Source organism: Macaca fascicularis, chromosome 14 (assembly GCF_037993035.2).
Source record: "Macaca fascicularis isolate 582-1 chromosome 14, T2T-MFA8v1.1".
NCBI classification, from domain to species: domain Eukaryota; kingdom Metazoa; phylum Chordata; class Mammalia; order Primates; family Cercopithecidae; genus Macaca; species Macaca fascicularis.
This window is the reverse complement of record NC_088388.1, coordinates 38,301,563-38,316,232: the sequence shown is the minus strand read 5'-3', so window position 1 is coordinate 38,316,232 and position 14,670 is coordinate 38,301,563.

Genomic DNA, 14,670 nt, shown 5'->3' with positions numbered 1-14,670 from the left:
ATTCATATTATTTCCATAAATTCTCCAGGTTCATCTTACCTTTCCCATTTAGACTGAATAGACAATTATCCAGTAAATTTTGTTTCTGCACACACTGAAGCATGACCTCGTCTGCCCCTTTCTCATAGGCCAGCAATTCCATCACAGAGAAGATGTTTAGAATTTCCTTGAAAATTTAACTGTTTGGAAAACAATCACCTTTTTTCCCCAAAACAAATAATTTCCAACATTTATGTCATTTTTTTAATTTAAAGTTTTATGCAGAGAATAAAAAGAGTTGCAACAGTACGTTAACATTAGATTTTTTGGTCCAAGATCTTGAGTTAACTAACTCCTCTCCAAAAGGGTTGCCAAGTTGGTAAGCTTTAATATAGTTTGGGGAGAACTGCCTCTGAAATTTTGTAAAAAACAAAGAACAAACAAACACTGAAGAGGACTATAATAAATAGCAAGAATGGTTAGCTCTATGTAGTAGGATTACAAGGGATTTTTATTTCCTTTTCTTCACTTTTTGTGCATATTACAAATTTTCTAAAATTGGTATATATTATTAAGATAATTATGGAAAAGATTTAAGTTATTTCTTTTTGCCCTCCCATCCCCAAACTGCTCCTCCTCCTGGGTTTCCTAGTTCAGTGAATGGCACCATGATCTTCACATTTTTCCAAGCCCAAAACCTGGGATCGTGTTAGTATCCTCACTACGTTTTATCTTTCAGAGTCAATGTGATCTACATACTGATATGATTATTGCTACTTGCCTTAGTCAACTCAGACTGCTATAACAGAATACCATAGACTGAATGGTTTAAATAACAGACATTTATTTCTCACAGTTCTAGAGGCTAGGAAGTCCGTGATCAAGGTGGCAGCAGCAGATTCAGTTCCTGGTAGGAGTTCACCTCCTTGTCTGCACACAGCTACCTTCTGGTTGTGTCTTCACATGTCAGAGAGAGACAGAGAGAGAGAACACAAACATTCAGTCCATACTACCATTACCTCCCAAAATGTAGTGCCTCCAGACATTTATTATTTATCCTCTTTGTTCTGTGGGTTGACTGGGATTCGCTGGGTGGTTCTTATTTGGGGTCTCTCATGCAGTTGCAGTCATGTGTCAGCTGGACATCCAAATGGCTCATTCATACAGTGCCAGCTGATGGTGACTGTCAGCTGGAAGCTCAGCTGGAGCTGTCAACCGAATTGCCTATGCATAGCTTCTTCATGTGACTTGGGCTTCTCAGGGCATGGCAGTTGGATTCCAAGATAAAGCGACCCAAGAGCAAGCATTCCAAAAGGCTCAGGTGACAGTTAAGTGACTTCTATATTTCCTGTACTTTGACAATTAGATATAGAATATTGATGAGATCCAGATTCTATCTTTTGGAAAGAATATTTCCTATGGTGGTATTGTGTGCTTCCATTGGGAGGCACATAACACATGGTGTTTGTCTTTTTATGATATTAACAGCCACTGAAGATCAAATGCCTAGATAAAATAATTCATCAGAAGTTTAAATTTTCAAAGATCATTCCAACTATAGGACAAGTTATCTTAAAAAGGAATAACTGTAATAGCTCTTTAATTAGGTGCAACCTCATGAGAATGACAATCAAAATCAAGTTCTAACGATATGAATATTTATTGGGTACCTCCTGCTGGTTTGATAATTTTAATAGTCTGTAAAAATAAGTAAGTTGAAAGGGAAAGAAAACAGGAATAAGTTGTTTTGGCATTCTCTTTCACTGATGCTGTTCAACGATTTCAGAAAGATTTTTATTTTTTAAAAAAACTTCTGAAATAAAACAATAGCCCTTAAAGATTAACAGTAAATTCATTTGCCCCATAACCAGGATAAATAACTGGAGTACGAAAGTAAACTTTTGGTTTGCTCAAATGATTACTTTTGATTTCTTTCTCCTCTGCTCTCTTTTCTTTCTCTACTCCCTCTTTCCTTGCCTCTCTCTTTTTTCCCTCAGGTAAGAAAACAACTTGAGTTTTTCAAAAATAAAGGCAAAAAATCAAAATGTAAAAAAATTACAAACACTGTGGTTAAAACTGTTTATAATTCAGAAGTTCCCTGAGCTGAGGAGTTTGCAACCCACTGTAGGAGCAATGCTCAGGCTTCTTACAAACAGATCAGACTGCATTTCAGCAAAAACTCAGACCCTACCCGCATCCACCAACAGAGGAGGCAGAGCAGCAAAGAGGACAGAACGTGGTAGACCTCAATTGGGTTTCTAGCTCCACCACCTTCTGTATCATCTTGGCTATGGCTCCAAGTGGAGTGGTGCATCTCAAGCTTTAATGGGTGTGCCACACACCTGTGGATGTTGTTGGAATGCAGAGTCTGATTCAATGGGACTGGAATGGAACCTGAGATTCTCCATCTCTGATAAGCTCCCAGGTGATATCTATGCTGAACTGTGCACCACACCTGGAGAGGTGAGTCTCTAGAATCCACAGGAGCCACTATCTCTGCCCAGAAAGACAGTCAATCCTTTTTAAGTTTTCCTATATGGAATAATATTTTCCCTATAAGACCATGAGCATATCGAGTGGCATTGCTACTGCCTTAATGATCCCTATTAGTTGAAAATATTTCCCAGCTAGCTTTATAATAAATGGTATCACTTACTCCTTGACCACAGGGTATTTATGGTAACTCACTCCAAGTAATGTTGCATGTGAAAAAAGACACCAAGAACTGCCCTATGCAACGAACAGACAGTAAGAGGGTTTGGAAGCCCACCAAGAGGCAATACTCTTGCCTTTGTCCCAGAGACGCCAAGATGTTACCACAGGGCTGAAGTCTGGGTGGCCCTTTGGGTTTCCAGTCTAAATCCGAGGCAAAAAAAAAAAAAAGAAAAAAAACACATGACTTTATGATAATTGGCCTCCACAACATGCTTTCAAGGGAGGCATTATCAGACTTGTGTTGTAGGTGGAGAAACTATAGCCATGGGGATGTTATTTTGCCCAGCCAAGGCCACCCAAAGTGTCAGGGATAAAAACAAGGTTAAGAACCAAAAATATGGGTAATCAGTCCTCAACATGAGCCATGAGACATTTTCTGTGAGGAATGTTTATAATGCTAGTGAAAATGTCCATGTTAAAAATAAAAAGTAGGAAAGCACAGAGAGCTCTAGGCAAAGTATTTTGATATTGATTGTAATTTGTTACGATTTGAACTTATTTATTTGACACAAATACTTTTCACAAAAATCATTGCTTAAATGTCTTTTATTATTATGCCCGGACACATTATTTAACCTCTCTGTGCCTCAGTTAATCACCTACGAAAAACTAGGATAATGATAAGACTTTGTGAGGATGAAATGAAATAATACATGCAGGAAACTTTAGCAGGGTCTGGCATGTGGTAAGCATTATTTAAGTATTAGTTATTATTCTCTACACAGATAACGCAATGCATCTTCTCAATCATGACACAAGTTTTTCTTTGGCAGGAGCCACGGGTTTCACTCCCCTTCTGTTCTCCACAATGCTTAGTGGTGCTCAACTCAGAGTAGACTTAAATAATTTCCTGTCTGAATCCCAAAAGCCAAGCTCTGTATGACTCAATTTCCTTCCCATGTTTCATACTTTACAGATATACCCCTCTTTCCCAGAATATTTACCATTATATACATGAAATGCTGTTTCTAAGAAGAGTTTTTCTTTTTTTTTTTTTCTTTTTCTTTTTTTTGTGTGCGTATGAGACGGAGCCTTGTTACCAGACTGGAGTGAGTGCGGTGGCACGATCTTGGCTGACTGCAACCTCTGCCTCCCAGGATCAAGCCATTCTTGTGCCTCAACCTGCCAAGTAGCTGAGATTAAAGGTGTGTGCCACCCCACTCAGCTATTTTTTTTTTCTTTTTTTGTATTTTTAGTAGAGACAGGGTTCATCCATGTTGGCCAGGCTGGTCTCGAACTCCTGACCTCAGGTGATCCACCAACCTTGGCCTCCCAAAGTGTTGTGATTACAGGCATGAGCCACTGCACCCGGCTCTAAGAAGATTTTTTTCTAAATTATCATGATTTTCTCATATTTTATAATCCTCAAAGTCATTACACAAACATCATCTCACTTAAATTTTGTAGCAATTGGCCGAAAGAGGCAGAATTTCAATGTGCCCTTTATATGGTTGGGGAAACTGAGACCCTCTGAAGTAAAGTAACTCCATCAAGGTCATACTGATTAATAATAATAACAGCCATTACTACTAACATTTTTGAAGACTTATGAAGACTTTTCACATTTTTGAAGACTCATGTGAAGAACAAATGAAACTGCTGATATTTTATCATTTAACCTATCAGGAAAGGTAATTTTACATTGTTCAACCTAAACGCTAAATGCATTGTGTAAGTTAATCCTCCTATGAAGCCTATAGGATAAAAATGTGTATTTTATCAACAAGGAAAATGAAGACTTAAAAGTGAAGACATTTACCCAAGGTCCAAGAGGGGAGCCAGGATTCCAACGTAGGCCAATATGATTCCAAAACCCAGACTGGCAACAACTCTACCGTATGACCTCTCTAGTGTATGGCTAGAAAGTGGCAGAGTTTGCACTCCTGCTCAGCTCACTGACTATGGATACAACATTTTTAGTATTTAAAACTTGGCATGTTTATACTTACTCCCATAATAACCACATAAAGGAGAAAAGAGCATCCCCATATTAAAGATGAGAAAGTTGAGACTCAGAAAGGTTTAACATCTTGGTCAAAGTCACACAGTTATTAAGTGTTGGGATTGGGATTAAAGATGAGAAAGTTGAGACTCAGAAAGGTTTAACGTCTTGGTCAAAGTCACAGTTATTAAGTGGTGGGACTGGGATTCAAACCAGGGCTGCACAACATCAAAGTCTGGGGTCTTGACCACTGTATCATTGCTTCCCAAATCACCCAGGAATCTTTTAAAACGTCCTAACTTCAGGTGGCCAATTAAGTCACAGCCTCTTGGGGTGGAACATGGGTATTTGTAGTTTCTAAAACTCTCCAGGTGATCCCATTGTGCAGACAAACTTGGGAACCACTGTACTTCACTCCATTCCTCCCCACCCAGTCTACCACCTTTCTCCCATATCAAACCAACAGGCTGATAACATCTGGCCTTGAGGTCTCTGCTGTCGGTTTAACCCCACAGTAGTGTTCTTAATCATGCTTTATGCAGAGTGAATATCTATTTCCCAGACACATTTTGCAGAGAGCTAACAGCAGGAACCAAAACCAGCCCCAGCAATGAGACAATCACAGTATCTCTCCATTGAGAACAATCAGCTGCAACTGAGGCTGAAATAGAAAATGTTTCATCAAGGGAGGCCCTCAGCTCTCCTACGTATTTAGCTTTTGGCCTTAGTAAGTACTCTGAACTGAGGTACTCACTAAGCTGAGCTGTGCTGGAGTCTGGACGGAGAGCAAGGACAGAGGCCCTGGCCAGTCTGGCCAAGTGGGACAGCCCTCTGCCCTCGCCATTACTCACATTCATCATGTTGGGGTCAGGGTCGTGCTACTGAACATAAACTGGGAGGCCTGCATTCCCTCCAACTGTGTCCAGTCATCACCAGTTCAGAATACTTCATCTTTACAAACTTTGCTTATTTTAAAAAATGTTTCTTTGATTCCTGCAAGCCAAACCCATGGAAAAATAACGGAAACCAAATGCCAGGGAAATAGAGCCAAAGCAAACACATGTGAGCTCTGAAATAACAGGAGATACTGTGGTCACGTCTGACCTTCTGAACTGTGCTATGGGTTGAAGCAAAAACAGCTCTTGCTGCTGCTTAAGAGGTGCATGGTAATAGTTTATTTGTAATGCGGAAGAGCTTGGGTTTAGAGAGATCACCATTTTAAATGGTAGGGACTTGGCCACAGAGCCAGAAATAATATCATTTTGAGGAAAGACTTTTTCTTAAAAATGGCCACCCTTCACCTCCAATGACCAACACTAACCCAGGATCATCTGATTTTTATCTTTTGAATGATGAATATCTATTGATAAGACCTCCAGAGCTTCTACAAATGTTTATCTTCTAATTACACCAATATTTTGGTGCAGTCTAATATAGAAGCAGGAATGAAGTTCACTTGTTTATTTCAGCAGCCTGCAAAAAACAAATGGAGAAGGGCCCAGATGAAAATGTAAAATGATGACCCAGGGTCAAAAGGGAAAACAGAGAAGACTCCTGGTTTTCACGCTAACCAGTTCAGTCCCCAGCAATATGGCAGCGTCAGACCTGCTGGGGGCCTGCCAACAGTTACATTCCTGTGAAAAGCCAGTGGTTGCATTTTTGGGCACACAAAACAAGTCACCAGGAGAAATTTGCTCCATGTTAACATTACCAAGAAAAGACCACAAGCTACAGAGTTTATGCAAATGACGACTGGTTCCCATGGAAGAAATGCTTGTATTAAAATTGGCAAGTTTGCCTAAGAGTAAAATACTCATTTTCATTAACATGAAAACATGTTTTTCAGATAATAGTCTCTTCCTTTAGTTGCATCATTAGATGGAGAGCTAGAAGGTACATTTTTTTCTCCCTGACGGAGAAAAGAAATACATTGTAAAAATAGCTTTATTGTAATTATTGTGGGGGAAAATAACCTATACGTGAAGTAATAGCAAATACCTAATAGTCTTTACTGTGTGTTCAGTCACAATGAAGCTTCACTGCTCTCCATGTATTAATATGTTTAGTCCTCACAAACAGTGATTGCTGTTTTTGTCCAGAAGTTTTATTTTTATTTTAAAGGAGTCACATTTATCAATCATTTCGGCTGTTCCTTCTCTTTTAAGAATTTTTTTAAACCCCAAAAATCAAAATAATTCCTCCGCATTTTCTTCTACAAGGTTTAAATATGCAATTTTTATATTTAGGTATATAAATTATCTGGAACTTATTTTGGATTAAATAATGAGATAGCAATCTAATTTACTTTTTCCCACGGAGAATAAATTTTCCCAGTCTCACTTATTCCCACTACCTCCATTCTTTCCACATTGGTAATGCCATGTTTTTTATATGTCAAGTTTACATATCTGTGTGGGTTATCTGCTGAGCTCTGTTCTTTCTATTCCTGTTATGATATCCACAATCTTAATTACTACAGCTTTGTAATGTGTTTATATTTGGTAGGACAACTCCAATACCCTTCCCCCTCCATTTTATCTATCGTGTTTTTTGACATTAACCTTTGCCCTTTATATCAATTTTAGGATCACTCAATTAAGTTCTAGAAAAAACCCTATTGAGATTTTTGTCATAATCTACAAGGCAATTTGGAGATGGAACTGTTATCTTCTTGATACTGAATCATCACATTAATGACCATGATATGTTTCTCCATTTCTTTAGCTTTTCTTAAAACTTTTTGAGAAAAATTTCTAAAAATAAAATTTTACCATGAAATCTTGTACATTATTTCACACACATTCTCAAATGCACTAATTTTTATGCTAATGTGATGTGTTTTTACAAGATATTTTTCTAATTGTTTTATAAAAATTCAAATGAAGTTTGTATATTAATAACTTATCCAGAAATCTTGCTGAGCATTATTAGTTCTAATAATTTATAGATGTCCTTGGGTTTTCTATTGAGATAATCATATTGCCTGTGAATAATGATAGTTTTTTTCTTCTTAAATTATTTTATACTTTCTTTTGCCCATCCACATAAGGAATCTTTGTTTTGCTCCTTATTTTGGAGAAAAAGATTTTAACATTTCATCGTTAAAGATGATTGCTGTCCCACAAAAGAAATAAAATGATGTCCTTTGCAGCAATATAGATGAAGCTGGAGGTCATAATCCTAAGTGAATTAATGCAGGAACAGAAAACCAAATACTACACGTTCACGTTTATAAGTGGGAGCTAATCACTTTGGGAGGCCGAGGCGGGAAGATCACAAGAGATAGAGACCATCCTGGCCAACATGGTGAAACCCTGTCTCTACTAAAAATACAAAAATTAGCTGAGCATGGTGGCACCTGCCTGTAATCCCAGCTACTCAGGAGGCTAAGGCAGGAGAATCACTTGAACCCAGGAGTCAGTGATTGGAGTGAACCAAGTTCGTGCCACCACACTCCAGCCTGGTGACAGAGCGAGACTCCGTCTCAAAAAAAAAAAAAAAAAAAAAAAAAAAATCTATTGGGTACTATGCTCACTACCTGGGTACAAGGTACAATATACACGTAGCAAACCTGCACATGTACCCCTGTGTCTAAAATAAAAGTTGAAGAAAAGAAAGAATATGTACAAGTAAAGAAAAAAAAAGGTCACTTGAGGTTTTTAGTACCTATCTTTCATTTAGAAAGACTCTTTTTATTCCTATTTTGCGAGGGGTTGGCTAAGAGAGTTTTCTAATCATGAATAGGTATTGAGTTTTGTCAAATGTTATTGAGATAATCATATGGCTTTTCTCATTTAATCTTTTTAACATAAATCTATCTGTGCATTCCTATGATGAATTTAATTTTATTTTAATACACTTATTAACATTCTTGTCTTTTGTTTAGTTGTACATATACATTTATAAGTAAGGTTGATTTGCAATCTCCATTTTTTTATACTCTATTTGTCTGAGTTGGGGAATATTCCTTTGTTTTCTATTCTTCAGTTAAATGGACACCCACATGAGATTATCTGTTCCTTGAATCCTCAGCCAAACTCATCTGGGCCTATGTGGGGGGCAAGAGTAAGCTTTTTAATAGCTGATTCCATTTCTTTAATGGTTAAGGCTGTACTCCTGCTTCAATTTCTTCTTGAGGTAGTTTTGGTAAATCATATTTTCCTTGGACATTGATCATTTCCATCTTTTCAAATTTATTGGTGTAATATCTTCTTTTTCATCTGTATGGCATCAGCAGTTTTGACCCCTTCTTCATTTCTGATATTGTTTGTAAATGCTGACTTGTTTTTTCAAAAAGTTTGGCTAAATGCTTGTCTATTAGTTTTTTTTCACAGATTCAATTAGAATAGACTGCTTTAGTTCCATCCAGATTCCCTAGGGCTCTTTTATTCCTCTTCCAAATTCAGGGTGGTTTCCCTTCCCGTGGCCAGCACCTAAAACTTTTTTTTCAGAAGACTGCCCTCAGGCTACTGGAGCCACTTTGGCCACTTATGCAGAGACACTGAAGTGTCTAGGAATCCACATTCACTCCAGTTAGCCCTTAGCCAATAACTGACAGCTGTGGGAGTATGGAGGCCCCAAGAAAAAGAACGCTGAGTGTACTTCACACTTCAGAAACCCACTGTGGGATCAGATGGAAGCTGTTCTCCCTGGGACCTGGCCTGAAATGGTACCCTTGCCTAGTGTCTTTTTCCCTGGCCAGTTTTCACTGCCCCCTTACCTGCTCCTCTACGGAGCTTTTCCTTCACAGGTCAAATACACACTCATCTTCATCTCAGAGTCTACTTCCGAGGAAACCAAGAAAACAACAGGTTTATTTTTGTTTGTTTGTTTGTTTGTTTCTGATTCTTTATATTGTGTTCTGTTTTCGACTGTGTCATTAATGCATCTCTTACCGTTCTTTTTTTTTTTTTTTTTTTTTTTCCTACTATTTCTGGGATACTTAATTTTCTTGGATTAGATGATTAGCTCCTTAATTCACAGTCTCTTTTTCTTAATATAATTATCTAAGGCTGTAAATTTTACTCTAAGCACTGCTTTAGCTACAGCCCAGAAGTTTTTGGTTTTTTTGTTTCATTTGTTCTTTTGAGACGGAGTCTCTCTCCGTCTCCCAGGCTGGAGTGCAGTGATGCAGTCTTGGCTCACTGCAACCTCCACCTCCCCGGTTCAAGCGATTCTCCTGCCTCAGCCTCCCGAGTAGCTGGGACTACAGGCATGTGCCATCACGCCTGGCTAATTTTTTGTATTTTTAATACAGATGGAGTTTCACCATGTTAGACAGGCTGGTCTCTAACTCCTGACCTCAAGTGATCCACCCCCCGCTCAGCCTCCCAAAGTGCTGGGATTACAGGCATGAGCCACCGTGCAAGGAACCATCCCACAAATTTGAATGCGTTTCATTTTCATTATTTTTAAAGTGTAAATGTTTTCTCATTTTCATATTTATTTTCTCTTTGTGATAATCACTAGTACTGGTCACTGACCTGTCCAGTTCACCTCTTTCTGGCCAGGTCCCCATCCTCTTGAAGTCAGCTATACCAATGAATATGCTTTGGTCAAGAGAATACAAGCGAAAGTGATGTATGTTCATTCCACCACTGTAACTGGCAATACGCCAGGTGATGGAGTCTCCATAAGCTTGGGTCCCAACATAAGAAAATGTGGAAGGGAGCTCCCAGCTGACTTACGTTGGAAATGTATCATGAATGGGAAATAAACCTTCATTATTTTAAAATATTAAGATATTTTCAGTTTGTGTATTATTGCAGCATAACTTATGCAATTATGAATGCTACATTGACCAAATAGTCTTTAAAAGTATCTTTACTTCTCTCTTTTTAATTTTCAAATGTATAGAGTAATTTCAAGTGTCTTTCTTTTCTTTTTTTTTTTTTTGAGATGGAGTTTCGCTCTTGTTGCCCAGGCTGGAGTGCAATGGCACGATCTTGGCTCACCGCAACCTCTGCCTCCTGGGTTCAAGCAAGTCTCCTGCCTCAGCTTCCCAAATAGCTGGGATTGCAGGCATGTGCCACCATGCCCCCGACTAATTCTGTATTTTTAGTAGAGACGGAGTTTCTCCATGTTGGTCAGGCTGGTCTCAAACTCCTGACCTTAGGTGATCCACCTGCCTCGGCCTCCCAAAGTGCTGGGATTACAGACGTGGGCCACCGCGCCAGGCCAGCTCAAGTGTCTCTTTCAAGTTTATATTTTATTAGAAGGTGGTCAGAGGATATGTCTTATATGTTACTGAGTCTTTGCTATTTGATGAGATTTTCTTCATGACCTAGGAAGCAATCAGTTGTTGGGTTTTGCATGTGTAGACTAGATTAAGCTAGTTAATTTGGTAATTCAGATATTCAATATCCTTATTGTTTTATAATTTTTTCTCCATCAATTACTAAGAGAGATGTTTTTTATAACTCACTGTCTATAGGTTTTTTATTTTCTCTTAACTTGATTGATTTCTGCTTTAAATATATTTGAGGACACCTTAAGTACATGCAAGTAGTGAACTGCCTTAGACTAACAAAACAATCTTTGTCTAAAAATGTATTTGTCAGAGTTGCTTCTGTAAGGTGCTCCAAAGTTATCACTGCCTGGGACATCACTGGCCTTAGCCATGTTTCATATTAAATTCCCAGCTGGGGAAGTATGGCATGTGGTTTCAGGACTGCACACATGGTTTAAATTCAAGCCCCAAGCCCCTGTGATGTAGGCCACTCTTCCTTGTCATCTTCTTATACGGACGGTAGATTGTTTTCTAGCAACCCCTGTAGTAAACACATAATCCTTCTCCACGAATGGTCTAAGTTTTAACTTTTCACCGCAGGCAGGCCCACTGCCTCATCTCCCTTCACCACTTGGAGCCACAGCATCAGTTCAACTCATACCCTTTCTCCTTCAGTTTTTATGCCCTTTTGTCCTTTTTTTTTTCCCCTGCCTCTGGGAATTTCACTTATCTTACTAGTACTTTTTAAAAGAAGTTTTACAGTAGGAGGGGTTTAGATTACTTGGTCCCAGCAGACCTGGAAGTTGTCTTAATTATATTTTATTTTTATTTTTTTATTTAATTAATTCATTAATTATTTTTTTTGAGAGAGTCTCACTCTGTTGCCCAGCCAGCAGTGCAATGGCGTGATCTTGGCTAACTGCAACCTCCACCTCCTGGGTTCAAGCGATTCTCCTGCCTCAGCCTCCTGAGTAGCTGGGACTACAGGCACACACCACCATACCAGGCTCATTTTTGTATTTTTAGTAGAGACAGGGTTTCGCCATCTTGGCCAGGCTGGTCTCAAACTCCTGATCTCCAGTGATCCACCTGTCTCAGTCTCCCAAAGTACTGGGATTATGGGCATGAGGCACCACACCCAGCTTTAATTATATTTTATAACTGCATGTCACTAATGCTTTCGCCTTTCTGAGCAAAGAGATTGGGGACCTGAAAGCAAGATTAGTGATAGGATGGGGAAAAGAGCTTTGTGTTCCTGTTCTTTGGAAGATAATTCTTCTCAGTCCACCAACTCTGACTGAGATCACTATCGTACCCTCAAAAAAAAAAAAAAAAAACTCTTAGGTTTCTTTTTCCCTGTTCCCCTATTTTTCTTCTGGGGCAATAACCAAGGAGAGGAGTTTCAGGGAGCTTAGAAGGAAAATCCTAAAAGGAACCATTGATGATAATAACATTAATAATAAGAGCTGACATTTACTAATTAACATTTAAATAAGCCAGGCCCTGAGCAAAGTACCTGAAACCTGAAAACCCCGTGAGGAACTGGATCTTTAGAAATGTTAAACAGTTTACTGTGGCTCACACACCTAGAAATGGTAGAGATCCCAACCTCAGTCATCCAAAGTCAGAACCTGCACTGTCCGACACCCTCCCTCAAACACTCCAGTTTGAATGTTTTAATTCTTATTATTTACTTACTACCTTCCAATGCCCACACCCCACACTATCTGTTTAGTCATTTCATCTCTTCCCTTATTAGGTGGCAGAGGAATATTATGCAAATACAGATTTTGGAGCATAACTTCTGACTATGCTTGCAAGAGCCAGCTGAGATGACACCTCCTCCAGGCAGCTTTCATGGATGCCTGCAGGCTGGTTAGGTGCCCTCGTCAGGGTTCCTAGAAGCACATTTAGATTTAAGTCTTTGTTAGTCTGTGAGCTTCCTGAGGGTAAAGGCAGTCTCTCATCCCTCTGTGCATCTCAAGTACACAGCACAGATCTCAGCACAGGGGGGACACTTCATAAACATCTGATGAATGAACAAATGGAAATTGTCTTTCATGGGGAACGGGGCCTCAAACACATTTTAAAGAATGGAGATATTTCCTTATTCATCTGAAAAAATATGAATGTATTCTACTTGTGTTCTAAAAACATGCAACAATCTCTCTGGAGATTCCTATTTTTCTGATTAACGTATAAGTCTGTTTCAAAATTGCTGAGGCATCATAGGGTAAGTGTGACTGCACATTGGGTCCAGTGACCTTTCTCAGCTCAGCACTTTCTGGACCTGCAGAGGTCCGTTGCCTCGTGGCTCTAGTCTAACTACATGTATTCCATCCAGTTATAAGGAATGTTTTCTTTTGTCCTGTGCCCAAGCACCGCTCTCCCTGTTGTGACAGCATGGCCACCAGATGTTGCCTTCTCTGTGGGTGGCCACCCTGGGAAACTCTATGAATTTTTGCACACTGATGTGTTTATCCTGAAAGCAGCATTTTGGCATCTTTTTATTCCCTCTGTCCCTCCAAAAAAGTTTCATGGGGATGCCCGTTAAGAAAAATGTGGCAAATCTAAGCACAGATACAAATGCACCAGTCCAAGGCTGACACTATAGAGCCTTGGTCATATAAAGGTGATGAACCCATCTTGCCTTCTGAGAAACAGCACAGAGATATCTCAGTCACCCAGCTCCCACGAAGTCATGCCATGCTTCCTGCACCAAAGAGCTAATGAAACTGTTCTTCTCCTGAAAAAAGAAAAACCACATATACTTGGAAACACAGTTCTTTTTAATTGGCCCCAGATGGGATTTGTTAGTATTCTCCCTCCCATTCCATAATAAATTCTTATTATTAAAAAACAAATATTTCTTATTCTTGTGCATGCAAAAGTCAGAAAAAGCCTTTCTCAGCATAGAAAACTGGGAGAGGTGAAAGCTGAGAGAACAGGGAAGAGCAAGGTGGTAGTTTTTTCACACTTAGATGAAGTAGGAAGGTTACATTCCAAGTGGACAAAGCAGGGCTTGTCTAAGGAATCTCACTAATCCTGGGTTTCTGTTCTTTGGGTGATCAGAGAAAAGATGGCCACATGGGGTTCAGTCAGACAGACCTTGGTGACCCTGTCTCTGCAATGTAGTAGCTATGTGATGATAAGCAAATTACCTAACCTCTCTGTCAGGTTCTAACTGAGGTCCAAGGGGAGTTGGTGGGCAAGTGGCAGGTAGCTGGAAAAACACTTGAGGAAGTGTAAACAGTTTTGACATGACTTTATTCTCTCTCTGGACATGAGCGAGCCTGGGCACAAGCTGTATGTACAGCATCAGCAGGGTAGTTATACCTTTCACATACAATAGTGGCTCTAAGCCAAGCAGGAACTCACGTGGGTGATCACCTAATGTGCTTCATGTGGTGTGGTTACATAATGTGCGGAGCTGTGCACCTGCACTCCAAACCTGCTGAGTCATGCTGCACCAGAAGGCCACCTCAGCCTACTCCTGACTAAAGCACAACCATTTCCTTATGCTCTCTGAACTTCAGTTTGCTGTAAAATAAGAATAATTCTTCGTACATGGCAGGATGTTGTGAACATAAAATGAGAAATCAGTTAAGCCCTGGACACAGTACCTGGAACATAGCAAGTAGCTGTAATTAATAATCACATGTAATAAGAGCTGTTATTGTTGTTTATAGAGACTACTATGATATAATGAGGGAAATGGATGATGTGAATTTGTACTGAGGGACACACAGACCAAAACATTTTCTCATCCATGACCTTATCATGATACCTATCCTTCCTCACTATA